At 41.8% G+C, this 13,530-nt stretch overlaps 1 protein-coding gene across 2 annotated transcripts in view; it reads right to left on the bottom strand.

Annotated features, from left to right (window-relative positions):
• The window catches only part of SLC26A5 (solute carrier family 26 member 5), a 55,157-nt gene extending 44,788 nt beyond the window's left edge, over positions 1 to 10,369 (bottom strand). Inside the window, exons 1-4 of one of the 2 annotated variants that reach the window (XM_057504427.1) lie at positions 10,241 to 10,344; positions 8,161 to 8,309; positions 7,190 to 7,316; positions 5,807 to 5,910 (exon numbers count right to left, since the gene is read on the bottom strand). The gene's annotated coding sequence lies outside the window, so the exon portion shown is untranslated. Of the gene's footprint in view, positions 1 to 5,806; positions 5,911 to 7,189; positions 7,317 to 8,160; positions 8,310 to 10,240 lie in introns of both variants that reach the window. The other variant, XM_057504428.1, reaches the window with a different exon arrangement.
• Between the last annotated feature and the right edge of the window lie 3,161 nt (positions 10,370 to 13,530).

Raw genomic sequence — 13,530 nt, 5'->3', positions numbered from 1 at the left:
CTTATGATTTTGTCCATTATTTCCATTATCTTAAATTCTTGGGGATCTGATTCTTCTATTTGTTTTGCTTACTGATAATCCCTTATGGTAGTTTGTCGGTTTTCAAAATTGTGAGCTCATATTAAATGGGGAGGGGGTTTCCCTGTCTCCTTGGGCCTGAGGCCATGTCACCTTTTGAGATTTGAATGGCATGACCCAACCCCCATACCCTAGGAGCTTTATTCCACAGACAAAGATAACTCCTATGCATTGTGCTGAGTATGAGCTTGGACTTATTACTCTTTTAAAACATTTTTCTGCATTCTTCTGGTAGTCTTTATTTCAAACTTAACTACTTATTAAACATTTAATTGTGTTTTATTATTTATTTTCATGTGGTTGTACTGGAGGAAGGTCTGTATGAGTCAGCTTAGTTTTCCATGTTGCTAGAAGTCTCATTATTATAACTGTGAACATTGTTCATTACTGGTTCTATCTATTGAATGGAATTTACTTATTCTTTTTAAAGTCATTCTTGGGGCTGACTACTTGTCCTAATTTGGGTCAATTTCTTTCTAAGCTTGGTACACATCTGTCAGCCTACAGTTTATTTCAATGCACTTGGGGAATTACTCCTTATTCCACAACTTCCTCCTCCTTGTTTTCTACCCTCATTTTGCTGGAGCACATCTTTAAGTATTTGCTTCAGAAAGGATACTTGGAAATAAATAGCCTAAGTCTTTGAATGTCTGAGAATGTCTCCATTTCTTTCTCACACTTAATTGATAATTTTACTAACAATAGAATTTTAAGTTCAAAATCATTTTCCCTCATAATTTTGAAGGCATTGCTCCACTGTCATTTAGTATCCAGTTCCTTGATGAGAAACTTTATGTCTGTCAATCTTAAGTGACTTTATTTTCCCTTTCAGAAAGTTTTAGGAGCCTGTTCCCTTGACTCTGAAATTTTATGATTGTTATTTCTGTATGGATTTTTTCTTCATTTCATGGACCCTTTTTATCTCATACTTTCCCTCAACTATTGGAATTTTTTTCCTAGTATTTCTTTTCCACTTCTTCCTTTCCATTTTCATTGTTTTTTCTTTCTAGAGCTCCAGAAGTCTGGTATTGGACTTACCAGACTGCTTCTCTGCATTCCTTACTTTTCTAGCATATACACTACTCTCCATCTCTTTGCCATTTGTTGTGCATTCTAGGAGATTTCTTAAACTTTATCTTTCAGTCCTCCTAATTAATTCTTTTTATTTTAGTAATCATTAAAAAAATTCAAGATCTTTTTTGTCTGTTTTTGATTGCTCCTTCTGATATTGTTTTGTTGTATGGAAACAATATCTTCTTAATCACTCTGAGGGTTCTTAGATATTTTAAAAAGCTATTTTGAATGATCTTCCTGAATGATATGGAATTCTCTGGCATTACTCTGATATTTGTAACTGCTTATCTTGGTATTGTTTTATGTTTTATTTTCATGCTTCCTCGTGTGCCAGGTTATTCTTGCCTATGTACACACACACACACACACACACACACACACACACACACACACACACAATTTTTTTAGAGCAAATTAAAGACTTCACTGACTTTGAATTGGTGTCGTTTTCCTCCACTATCCTGTATATAAATGTTTTCAGAACAGTATCCTTCCCTGAATGAAATTAGGTAATTAGGAGGCTTTATGTACCAAGTGAGCTCTGCTGATTGCTAGCTTGACTTAAGGGTGAGGAGGCAAGAGCTGACCTCCAGGTTAGGACCTACCCTCTTTCCAAATTCCAGGAAGAGAAAAGAATTACTCTGCAATGTCAAAACTCAGCACTGGTTCACCTTAACTAATTCATAAAGACTTTCCAGGCCCCCTGCTCTGCCTGCCCTTTGTCCTTGCTGGCTCCATGCTCGAGCTTCTTTCTAGATCACTCTCATTCCCATGGTGCTTGCACTAATTCTTGCTTCTGTTTCATCAGTAGCTTGCTACAAATACACTCCTGTCTCATTCTCTTCAGAGTTCTTCCTATTCCTTGTGTAATTTTATAGCCCTTTACAAAGAGTTCTAGGAGAGACAGAGCAAATCCCTATGCTTGTCTGTCATCTTTAGTCTATGACTTACTATTTTTCCATTTCCCAAATGGGGCAGCTGTGTGCTAAATTTTATCAAATACATTTTTAATAAAAATACATTGATGCATGGAGAAGGATTTAAAAGAATTTATCACAAAATGATAAACAGATTTGGTAAATAAACAAAATGGTATGTTTGGATGGTGGTAATTTTACTTTCTTTTTATAGGTACTTTCTAGGATTTCCATAGTAGACACTTATTTTCATAACAAAACTAACAAAAGTAAGTTTTAAGTGCTGATAAAGGGCATTCTCTCTTATCCTCTCAGAAGAGGAGTCTGCAAACACAGAGGACCCAGGGCATTTGAGAGGAAAAGGGAGAGTCATGTTCACAGCCTTCTGAGATTCTAGATTTGAGAATGCCACCGAGAGATGCACCTAGGTGAGTAATTTGACTGATCTAAGCTTTCAGGTATGCTTTTGTTACATGCTTCACATACAACTGGAAGAGGCAGGCACTGTTTTCTCCACTGCTGCTTAAACATAGCAGGCCCATCAGATTTGCTCCCTATTGAGAACGGAAACCAAAACCACCAAGAAACTATGTGGGAATCATGCATCAATACCACCTTCAAGGGCCAGGTGGGTAGTGACAATGACTGAAGTGAACCAACCAAGTCTTCTAGTGCCATCTAAAAGAGCTAGTGGTCAGCTGCTGCTCAGCTCTTGCTGCATGTCTTCAAATTTTCTTTTATATTGAGGTTCCATTTACATATTGTGAACTGTACAGATTAGTGACTTAATGAATTCTACCATGCATTTCAGACTATTCTAAATAGAACCTTTTCATCATCCAGAAATTTCCCTCATGTTTCTACCCAGTCAATCCCTGCCACGTCCCTCAGTCAGGCAACTGTGGTTCTGATTCTATTACCATGGATGAGTTTTGCCTGTTCTAGAACTTCATATAAATAGAGCATCCTATTTTTAAAGAGAATTTGAAACTACATTTTAACAAAAACTTTCTAAATTTTTAAATGTCGGAAACCAACACAAATTTTTATAAAGCAATGTGCAGGCCAGACAAAACAAGTAGGATAAATTTGGGGCCCCGGCAAAGCAAGCACTGGACTACAATGTAAACCAAGCGTATATTTTGTACAAATGTATTAATTTCTGTCATGATTGTTGGTTCTGGTGCTACCTGACAGGTTTTATTCTTTAGCAACTATTAATGCATTCTTTAAAAAGGGAGGGCAACCCTTATCTTCAGGGCACCAAGAAAGGCAAACAGGAGACTGATCTCACTCCCTGACCAGCCTCAGGGAAGAAAGAACCTCAAGGGAAAGCAGGCAGAGGATGATGCGGTGAGGAAGAGAAACCTGGGAACAGTCAGAGGGTGTAACAAAGAAGCAGAGATCTCAGGGCAGCTGTTATTTTGACTAAACGGTAAGAAACCTCATCTTCAATCCCCTTACAAGTATTCCACTGAAAAGGCCCTATAAAGCCGTCTGGATCTTCAGCGTTGTACCAAAACTCCTGCCCCACAACTGCCCCTTTCTTGGCTGATTTCATCTCCTTCTATTTTCTACCTTGTCACTCTTCTCCAGCCACAGGGGAGCTTTCTGCTGTTCTGAGAAAGTGCAGGGGTCCACCTGCCTCAAGATCTTTGCGTTTGGCCCAATGCTCCACTCCCAGATAGCCTCTAACTTCCTGCTTCACTGCCTTCAGGTCTGTGCTCAATGTCACTTTTCAGAGGAAGTTTTCCTTTTCCTAACTACCTTATTTTAAAAATTGCTCAGCCAACTTCTCTACTGCCTTCTTCCCGGCTTCATTTTTCTCTCCATGGCACTCACCAGCATCTAACTCACACTGTATTTCCTTTCTTTATTTTCCATCTTCCCTCCTCCCTTCCTGAGAATGAAAGCTACGAGGACAGGCATATCACGGGAATTCACTAGACATTTCTTGAATGAATGAATGCACCCAGGAAGGAATGCAGAAATGAAAACTTCAGCTGGCTTTGGAGATTGTTCTAAAACTGTTCAATAAAACAGGGACTAGTTATGAAAGTTTTATCATTTCTTATTATCTTACAACATTTAGTTGTTCTGAGGAAGTAATGATTTAAAAAGCAAACTAATGATAATCCTAAGGACCAGAACAACTCTGACTGCACTTAATATCTTTTGAAAACTAGATTTGTGGCCTGGCACCGGGAGAACTACGTGAGCTGCCCGACGCCAACAACCACACCCCCTTGAGGTGGCCGGATGTCCCATACCAGATCCTGGGAGGCCCGACTGCAAACAAGGTCCTTTTTGACGAACGGAACAGAATACACATCTTCCACATTTCCATCGTGGATCCATTCTACAGCTACTGTCACCTGGAGACCACCTTCAGTGTCTATGTCTACTGGGCTCTCCCATCCTCCATCATCCCAGTTGAGATATCCATCATCCTGCTCACGGCAACCATCCTGCTGGGCACGTGGCTGGCCTACATAGTGCCCACACTGCTGCACACTGAGAAGGGCCTCCGGTTCAACAGGTTCTGGATCAGTCTGTACAGGAGGTACAGAAACTCCTGGGCGCGTTTACGGGGCAGGCACTGAGCATGCACTGGAGAGGTCCAGTGTTGCCTTAAACTAAAGTGTTAACAAAGCAGGTGGATGGATGTATCAGCCACATTTTGTGTCTCCCTGACCACCACCTTCGCTACTGCCCTGGACATCATGGTGTCAGAGCGCCTTTGAATTACAGTGCCTGCCTTGGGTATAACGGGTGGCACCAGGGGATTGGTGAAATAAACCAGCATGGGCACCATGGAATAACACGCAGCCCTCTGAAAGGGGTGAGACACCATGACACGTCTGTTAGAGATGGATGAGGCCCAAGGACAAGTGGGGCGATCTGGACAAGACAGTGGTTGGCAGGGCCCCAGTCCTGTGTTTATATGTAACATACACTCACACGCCCAAATGCATGCATGGTTGGATATGTACGTGAGTAAAGGCTTGGAAGCATGTTTTATTAAAAAAAAACAAAACAAAAATAACTAGATTTGTGGGAGAAAACATGCTTACATATAAACACATAACTGGGGTTTGAGTTTAGTAATAATAAAGTTTTTCATTAGCCTTAAAGTTATGATGACAAAAAACACCTTTTCGTAGTACATTTATTCCTATCTTAAATCACTTAAGAAGTAGGTAAAGAATAAATTATAAAAAACAAAACATGTGCCCAATATTATTAAATCTTTGGGAATAATCATTAGCAATAAACATGTAAAATGAATCCAATACTAGTTGTTTTTAATGGCAGTGAGGGTGGAGGAAGAAGCAGGGGGCTGAGGTCTGCATCCGATTTTTGACACCACATAAGGGCAGCTCCTCTGAGACACAAAAGGAAAGAGCCCTGGTGCCAGTAGCTTTCCATTCCAGAAAAAAACATTTTCCAACCCAAGACGTTATTAAGAATTAAGTCTAAATTGGCCAATGCTGGACTAGACCAAGTATGCCCAGGCTGCCCACTCACCCATGGGGATACCACTCCACCCACTCTGTGTGGAGAATGCAGGGAACACCTGGGAATCACCAGCCACCAGCCCACATTTACCAGAATGTAGCAGCTGAGATGCAATGATATGCCTAAATTTCAGAAAGCTCGTAGTAGCTGTTAAGGCCAATAGCAGAGAGAAAGGAAGAAATTAAGTGTGGCTCCAGGCACTCCACTGGCCGCCTTACCCTTGATCTACGGTTCCTCCTCAGTGCCTCTCCATCTTTCCTCCACTCGTGTTTGTTTCTCTCTTACTGATCTGACAGTCACACATACACACTGGTTTTTTCTTCTTCTAGGTGTTTTGAGATGTGAAGGGCATTAAGAGAAAAAAAGGAGTAGGATAAACAGAAATACATTTCACAGATTACAATTTAACAAATTATAACTTTAAATCGAGGAATTGTTTTCAAAGTGTGAACATCTACAGAATTTATAATGTAAGGCAACAAGAATAGGTCCCAAATCATGATTAAGGTAAACAATGTGCTCTTTTTTTCCTATCCCAGTTCTGGTAACTCAATAGTCAACAACTACTTGAGAAGGTGTGAGGATCATTTTTTTTTTTTATCTCGGTTTGGACACAGCAGCTCACATTTCAGCAACAATCAAGGAGATCATGCTGACACTTTGCTCCCCTACCCCTATAAGTCACAGATCACCTCTAGGAGAAAATTTCAATAGGCAATTAAACACTGGCATGGATACTAAGAGAAGAGAGATAATCGTCTCTGGGGAACTTTAGGAACAGCTAATCATCTTTGATAGGCAGAGTTACACCTAATTTAATCCATCAAAACACTTTGCAGAGAACTCGCAAAGCACTGTGGGAATACTGAGCCCATGAGAAGGCACAGCACATTCCCTGAATAAACTGAAATTGCTTGATTTGGACTGCTTCTTAGAAAGTCATGTTTAGACTTGGTGACAGTTGAGTGCATGTAATATGGGGCCAGGTTATCTATAAAAGGGTTTTTGGGCCTACTTTCTATGTTTAGGTGACACAATCTTAGAATAATTTCTTAGTGATTATTTAACCCAGTGATTCTCAGTCTTGGCTGGACATTAAGTGTTTCTCAGGAGGGTGCTTTTAAAAAAACAGATGCTTGGGCCTTGAAGGACAATGAAATCAGAATCTCTGACCCAGTATTTTTTTTCATATATATATATATAAATTCTCCCAGTGATTCAAAAGCACAGAACTACACATTACTAGTTGATAATCACTGATCCCATATGATCACCTGATTTTAAGCATAGAAAAATTAAGGTCCAAAGAATTTAATTGACTTGTTACTTGCCCAAGATCACATACCTCATTGAGGGCAGAGCTTGAATTAAAACCATGATCTCCATTAATTTATTCATCCAATTAATATCTATCACAGGCATTCTAGGGTTGTGACCATCTACCCAGTTGTCACTAAAGAGTAAGATAAGTCAAAACTGATTCATATCTAAGGATGTGCTATCAGGTCTCTAGAAATGTTAGGGAATCCTGTGGTCCAGGTAAAGTTCCTTGCTACCTAGGATCCACTCTTCCATTTTACTAGTTCTAGTAGGCCCTCTACTTACCCAGATTCACAGTGCAGACAAGGGGCAGGGGGCAGGGTCCCCGGATGGGAGGTCTAGTGCAGTTCAGTGAGACCTTGACCAGTGGGGCTGAGAGCTGGAGAAGGCAGAGCTCCCTCTTTGGACCTAGGATAGAAGAAAGGAAAGTTTCTTTTTGTTGGTTTGTTTTTGAAAGAAGTTATGTCCAAAATATTTCTTAATGCTATCCATTCATTCTTAATATCAACCCAACTCTCTCCCAAGACATAACTACTGCTATCACAGGGGTTAACAGTGAATATAGTCATTATATGAAATAAATACCAATCTATATGTGTCTTTTTGCCAATGGTGAATTACTAGTGTGTGTGAGAGTGAGCAAGTTCAAATCTTGAATTCAACTATTCTCATACTTAGCAATTCATGGCTACAAAAATTGGCATGTGAAGAACTATCCTGAATGGGGCATCTGTACTGGGAGAAAAATCAGCTCAGAAGAACTTTCCTTGAGAACAAGAAAATCAAATAATGGGATTCACAATGTTCAAGATAAAAACTGGTCTTGATTAAAAAATTAGTAGGACTAATTTGTCTTCAGTCTTTTACAATAATACAGTTATTACTTCCCATTCACATAACACTCACTCAAAAGGCCAAGTATTTATTCCATTCTAAAGTAAATTAAATTATTATCCATTCAGTTTGTGAAGTTACTCATATCCTTGCTTCATTTCCATTTCCTCTATCTACCTGTCTCCTGACTAAGTCACTGCCCCTGTTCTAAAAAGTAAGGTCTTTCACCTGGGCACCATGGATTCTCTGAAAGATATGTAACATTTTGAATGGGTGTGTACTTCCCCTACTGATAAAGTCCCTAGCTTTGGCCAGATTTTGAAAAAAGACCCATCCTCTTTCCAAAGCCCCCAAGAATACAATTGTTTTCAATGGTGAAGCTGGAGAGATGATGACATTGATGGCTATTGGTACCTACAGTGAAAGATTTGATGAAACTGGCCTCTGGACTTGTCTTCTAAAAGAAGAATTAAAAAATTTCATGGAATTGGATCTGTCCTCCAAAAGAACGGACTTCGGTAAAACACAGTTTGGGAGGCACCAGAGAATTAAGTTTATCCACATTGACTCTATCTTCTTTCATGCAAAAAGAAAGGAAAATCATTGTCTCCACATTTTTTCTTGTTGCTTTTGACTTTATTAACTCAATGGTAATGCAAACATTAGGGAAAATGGACATACTTCTTAATTATAGTTCCTAGAGAACTTTTTACTTTGGAATTACTAAAATGCAGACTACCTACAATTGTAGAAAAGTTACAAAATGATTAGGATATCAGGGGCCACACGAGATATCTCATTTAGAATGAGATGAAAATTCAAATGTTTTTGATTTCAGTTGACTAGGCAGTGCAAACCCGCACCTACACCTTATAAGTCAGTCCAGTGTTTTTGATTTTATTATTTGCATTGGAAAATTCCTCCATCTCCCGTCGTTCTGCAGCTCCTAGCAAAGCGCCCAAATACTTGCTGGATTGAGTCAATTCCTTCGGTATCGCTCATAAATTAATGAGGGACGTGTAACTCTGTATAGTTTCAGAGTAGTTAGAGAGAGAGAAAAAGAAATGCTAGGTAACAGAATTGGGGCTTCAGGTGATACTTAATAGACTAGAACGCTTTCCAGCAGTGCACTTAAGATATCAGCCATAGCAACCTTACCTAGGAATTCTTCACCCTAAGTTTCTTTACAATGCAAATTAGTTTGAATTTCTCTCTCCTGCCTCCGGTCCCCTAACTGAGAGTGTTCTGATACAAAGAAATACTACAGTAATGATAATGACTGCCTGGCAAAAACCTATTTCCAATTTCATTTCAAAAAGGCTTATACTTTCTATTGCATTCCTCAAATTCCCCTCCAAGCTTCCTTTAGATTATGAATTTACACCTAATGCACATGGTTCCCAGTTTTCAGGTAAGAAAAAGCCTTATCTCCCTTCCCCTTACCCCCCATGGCCATTTCTGTTGTTATGAGAGTTTCCATTCATATTTTAAAAATTCTAGACTCCAGACTGAGAACACAATACTCATCACGGTGAGGAAAAGAACCTTCGCTACCTGCGCCCCAGCCTATCTGACTGTTGCCTTCGCCACAGTTCCCAGATCCTTGAAGTTTTTCCACCTTAGCGGGCTTTACCTTTAGTCAGAATGCCACCCGCCCCCCATGCTTCCTCGGCTGGTCTGGCCCACAGTGCGCGCTCAGCGAGGCGGTCAGTGCAAGAAAAGCGATTTCCGAATCCACTGTCTCTACTCAGTATAAGCGAGGAGCTTTGAGCCCGTAACATCAGAACCACTATTACGGCAGAAGGCCGACCACGTTAAGTGTTTAGGATGGAGACGGATTTTTAGGCAGGAGGCCACCACTACTAAATTTTAGGGCAGGAAGGCCCTTAACAGCCCCCCGTTAACGGAGCGTCGGAACACAGCCCCCTCTCTGCGCGCCCCCCGCAGGCAGCAGCCCGGCCCGGCGGGAGGCAGCGCCTGGTCTCCGGGTCGGACGAAGGGAGATACTGAGGGCTTTTTACAACAATCGATTGGGATAGAAACGGGCTGGAACTAAGAAGGCGTGCTGACACCTGCCACGGCAGGGCGAGGACGAGGGCGTCTGGGGAGCCAGGGAAGGGCGCTCGCGAAGCTGTGAAAACCCAACTGCACAGCAAAAGGCCGGGTGGGATCCAAAGCGCCGCACACGTCTCGGAAGACGCGAACGCCCAGTGAAATCTGCTGGGGCGGCGGAGCGGGAGACTCAGGGGAGGCTTGCCGGGAAAACACTTCTTGGGACTCTCTCTTGCCAGGGCTGAGGGACGCGGGGCGTGTGGGCAGGTCACATTTGGTGACATCTGTAGGAAAGAGTGAGGCTGGAGGGAGACCGAGGGAGAAGCCCGAGAGACAAAGCGCCCCGAGGGGCGGAGGCACCGCGGGCCCCGTGGGGGCGGCCCGCTGGCTGGGCCGTCAGCGCCCCTCCCGGCTCCGCGCCCAGACCCCCGGCCTCCCGCGCGCACTCACCGGCCGGCGCTGCCCGGGCTGCCCTGGCGGAGCCGCCGCCCCGCCGCGCTCCCGAGCCGCTGCGCCTAGACGCCGCGCCGCTGCCTCCCGCGCGGCTTTGGGAGGAGGCGCCCCGGGCGGTGGAGGCGCGGCGCCCGCCGTGCGGTCCGTAGCCGTGCCCGGCCCCACCCGCGCCCACGCCCACTCCCCAGCCACTCCCACGCCCGACACCTCCCAGGACACGCCCGCCCGTGCCCGCCCCGTCCCGCCTCACCGCCCACGACCCTGCCCACCGAGCCTTTTTTCTCAAGACCCTGGGACTTCTCAGGGGAGCCTGGAAATTACGCCAAAGTCACGGGAATGACACCCACTTTCATCTCCCACGGTCCATGAATCCCTCACAATGGGATTCCTGGAGCTTCGAGATAGACACAAATTTGTAGGTTCGAAGGCGAAGAAAGCACAATAAACAAGAGAGAGTACTCAAGCAGGAAACGTTATTATTTAAAAAATGAAAATACCCTAACGTATAATTTCAAAGACAGTCATTATGGAGAGACTCAGGTTGACACAGGAACATTGAAAGGCAGAATGACGGTGTGCGATTTTTTAAAAAAAGCTTTGCTGAGAGGCCTTCCACGAACGCTTACTTGCAAATATTGACTATTGTGCAAAAGGCGATGCAGGACAGATTGTTTGGCATTCGAATTTATAAAACAGCTTTGAAAAATTAAGTAAAGCAACATAACATGCTATTTAGGAGAAAGGAATATACGTGGAGAGAAACAGAATGGAAAGAAGGAAGGGAGAGAAGGAGCGAGCCTGTTTCCTTTCTAACAACTAGGATGCAAGAGAGCACCGTGGCCACCGTGCCCGAATCTAAGGTGAGGGGTAGAAATGATTTCAATATAAAAACTTTCCTCTGCCCGTATGTCTTAGCAAGGCTTGTATATAGTTCGTTTATCAGGGTCATCCTTTTTTCTGCTTTGCGTATTTTGCCACGTGCAGGTGACACATGATGAGCTGGCCATTTGGCAGCCGTTTTAAAGCTGGAAAGCCGCGTGGAGACCCCAGTAGCATCGACAGAGACCCCATCTCCTGAGCAGAGGCCAGGCATCACCTTGGAGCGTGGTGCTCTCTGAGCACCTAAGGAAGAGCTGGAACTGTTCTCGCTGCTTCCCGCGAGGGCACTCTCTTCAAGGGCACCGCACCATTCTGAGGGGCCTGGACTGAGAAATTACTGATATCTGGGCATGAGTGTAAAACCAACTTGGCTTTTCTTCAGGCAGTGAATATCCCTGAATAAATCCAACAGGATGAGAGACACGGAGGAACTGGGTTCCTGTGATCTGCATCTCTAGTGTCCTTCATTTGACACTTGGCCTTGGCAATTGTATGAGACTATATTGTCACACGCAGCTGTTCTGTAGCACAGTACTTAAACTACAAAGTACAGAGGAATCACCTGGGGATCGTGTTAAAAATATGCAGATTCTGATTCAGTGGGCCTGGGGTGGGGCCTAAGACCTGCGTTTCTAACAGGCCCCTGGGTGGTGCTGACCGACTGCTGGAGGACCAAGCTTTGCGTAGGCGCACTGCACAGGCAGATCATAAGGTACTTCTGCAAATGGCACCAAGTGCCTATTACAGCAATCCTCACAGTAGTAGTGATGCACATTCGTGCACTATTTGTGGGCGCTAGGCACTGTTCTAAGCACTTTAGACATATCAACCCTTCTTACAACCGCTTTGAGAGTTAAAATAATGCTACTAAGAGTTACAGATGAGTTTACATTCAATTTTATCACCCCTCCCACCTTTCCTGTCCTGCATTATCAAGTTTATGAATTTTACCAATTTGATGAGTGAGAAATGGTATCTCAATGAGGTTTAAGTAGCATTTTTCTTGTAATGAGTGAAGTTGAACATCATTTCATATCTGTTTAAGGGCCATTAAAAAATCTGTTTTCCTGAATTATCTCTTTATATCTTTGGCTCATTTTTCTAGAGAATTTGTGGCTTTTTCCCCTTCAATTAAAATATCTTCATATATTAGGGATATTAATTCTTTATCTGTGATATCTGTTAAAAACATAGTCTCTCACTTTCTCATTTGTATTTTGACTTGAAAGTATTGTTTTTGTTTCTAGGAAGAGCTATTACTACTTTAAAAGCTTTATGTATGATATAGTTTATATCATAAATTATATTAACATACAATTATATATGATTTTTAAATATGAATTTATACTATAAATTGTATCACATATATATTACAGTTGACCTTTGAAAATATGGGTTTTAACTGTATGGGTCCACTTTGCAATTTGAATCTGCATGGGTATGTAAATTTTTTCAATAAATACTTTGTAAAAATTTTTTGGAGATTTGCAATAATTTGAAAAATGCTCACAGATGAACTGCATAGCTTAGACATTGAAAAAATGAAGAAAAAGGTGTGTCATGAATGAAAATATGTGTAGATATTAGCCTATTTTATAATTTACTACCATAATAAAATCAGTAGTAAGCTATTAGTAGTTAAGTTTTTGGGGAGTTATAAGTTATAGGTGAGTTTTTGACTGTGCAGGGTTGGGGGTGGTCAGTGCCCTTAACCCCTGTGCTGTTCAAGGCTCAACTGTATAATAATTCATTATATTATATATTAATTATTTATATAATAGATCTTTATTTCTCACGATAGTTCCAAAAGTAGATAATATTTTTCTTATATTACAGATAAACAAGCAGACTAATATTAAGTGACTTGCCCAAGGACATAAGGTTAATCAGTAGTATAATGTAAAGTTTTTGGAAGTACTTAGGTGATTCATGTATTATTTTAACAACCGTCAATTTTGCAAACATGGTGGCAGATGTTAAGAGTACAATTGTAAATTGCTCTCATGGAATTTACAACCTAATAGGGAAGGAGAGGACAGAGTTTAGTTAGCTAATCACATTGATAAAAGTATAACTACAAATTTGGATTAAAAAAAGGCTCACCTACCAGGCAGGGCAGGGAAAATATGCCATCCTAGGCCCTTAAAATATTCAAATATTGAGCATTTGTGCACACTAAGTGTTCAAAACAGGTCCCGTGGACTAATCTTTAGGTCCAGAGTCTCGCAGGAAGCTGGGCCCTGGCAGCCAGGTGTCCCAGTTACCAACCCACCACCATCTAAGTGGAAGAATTGAATGTAATCTTTGCCAAAATCTTTACCTCAATCTCCTAAACAAATAGCTGAAATATCACCATTAAAAACTCATTCTTTTGGATCTTAAAGCATTTAACACTGCTTATTAA

Source organism: Manis pentadactyla, chromosome 7 (assembly GCF_030020395.1).
Source record: "Manis pentadactyla isolate mManPen7 chromosome 7, mManPen7.hap1, whole genome shotgun sequence".
Lineage (NCBI taxonomy): Eukaryota > Metazoa > Chordata > Mammalia > Pholidota > Manidae > Manis > Manis pentadactyla.
The sequence above is the reverse complement of the archived record's forward strand: the minus strand, read 5'-3'. Positions and strand labels throughout refer to the sequence as shown.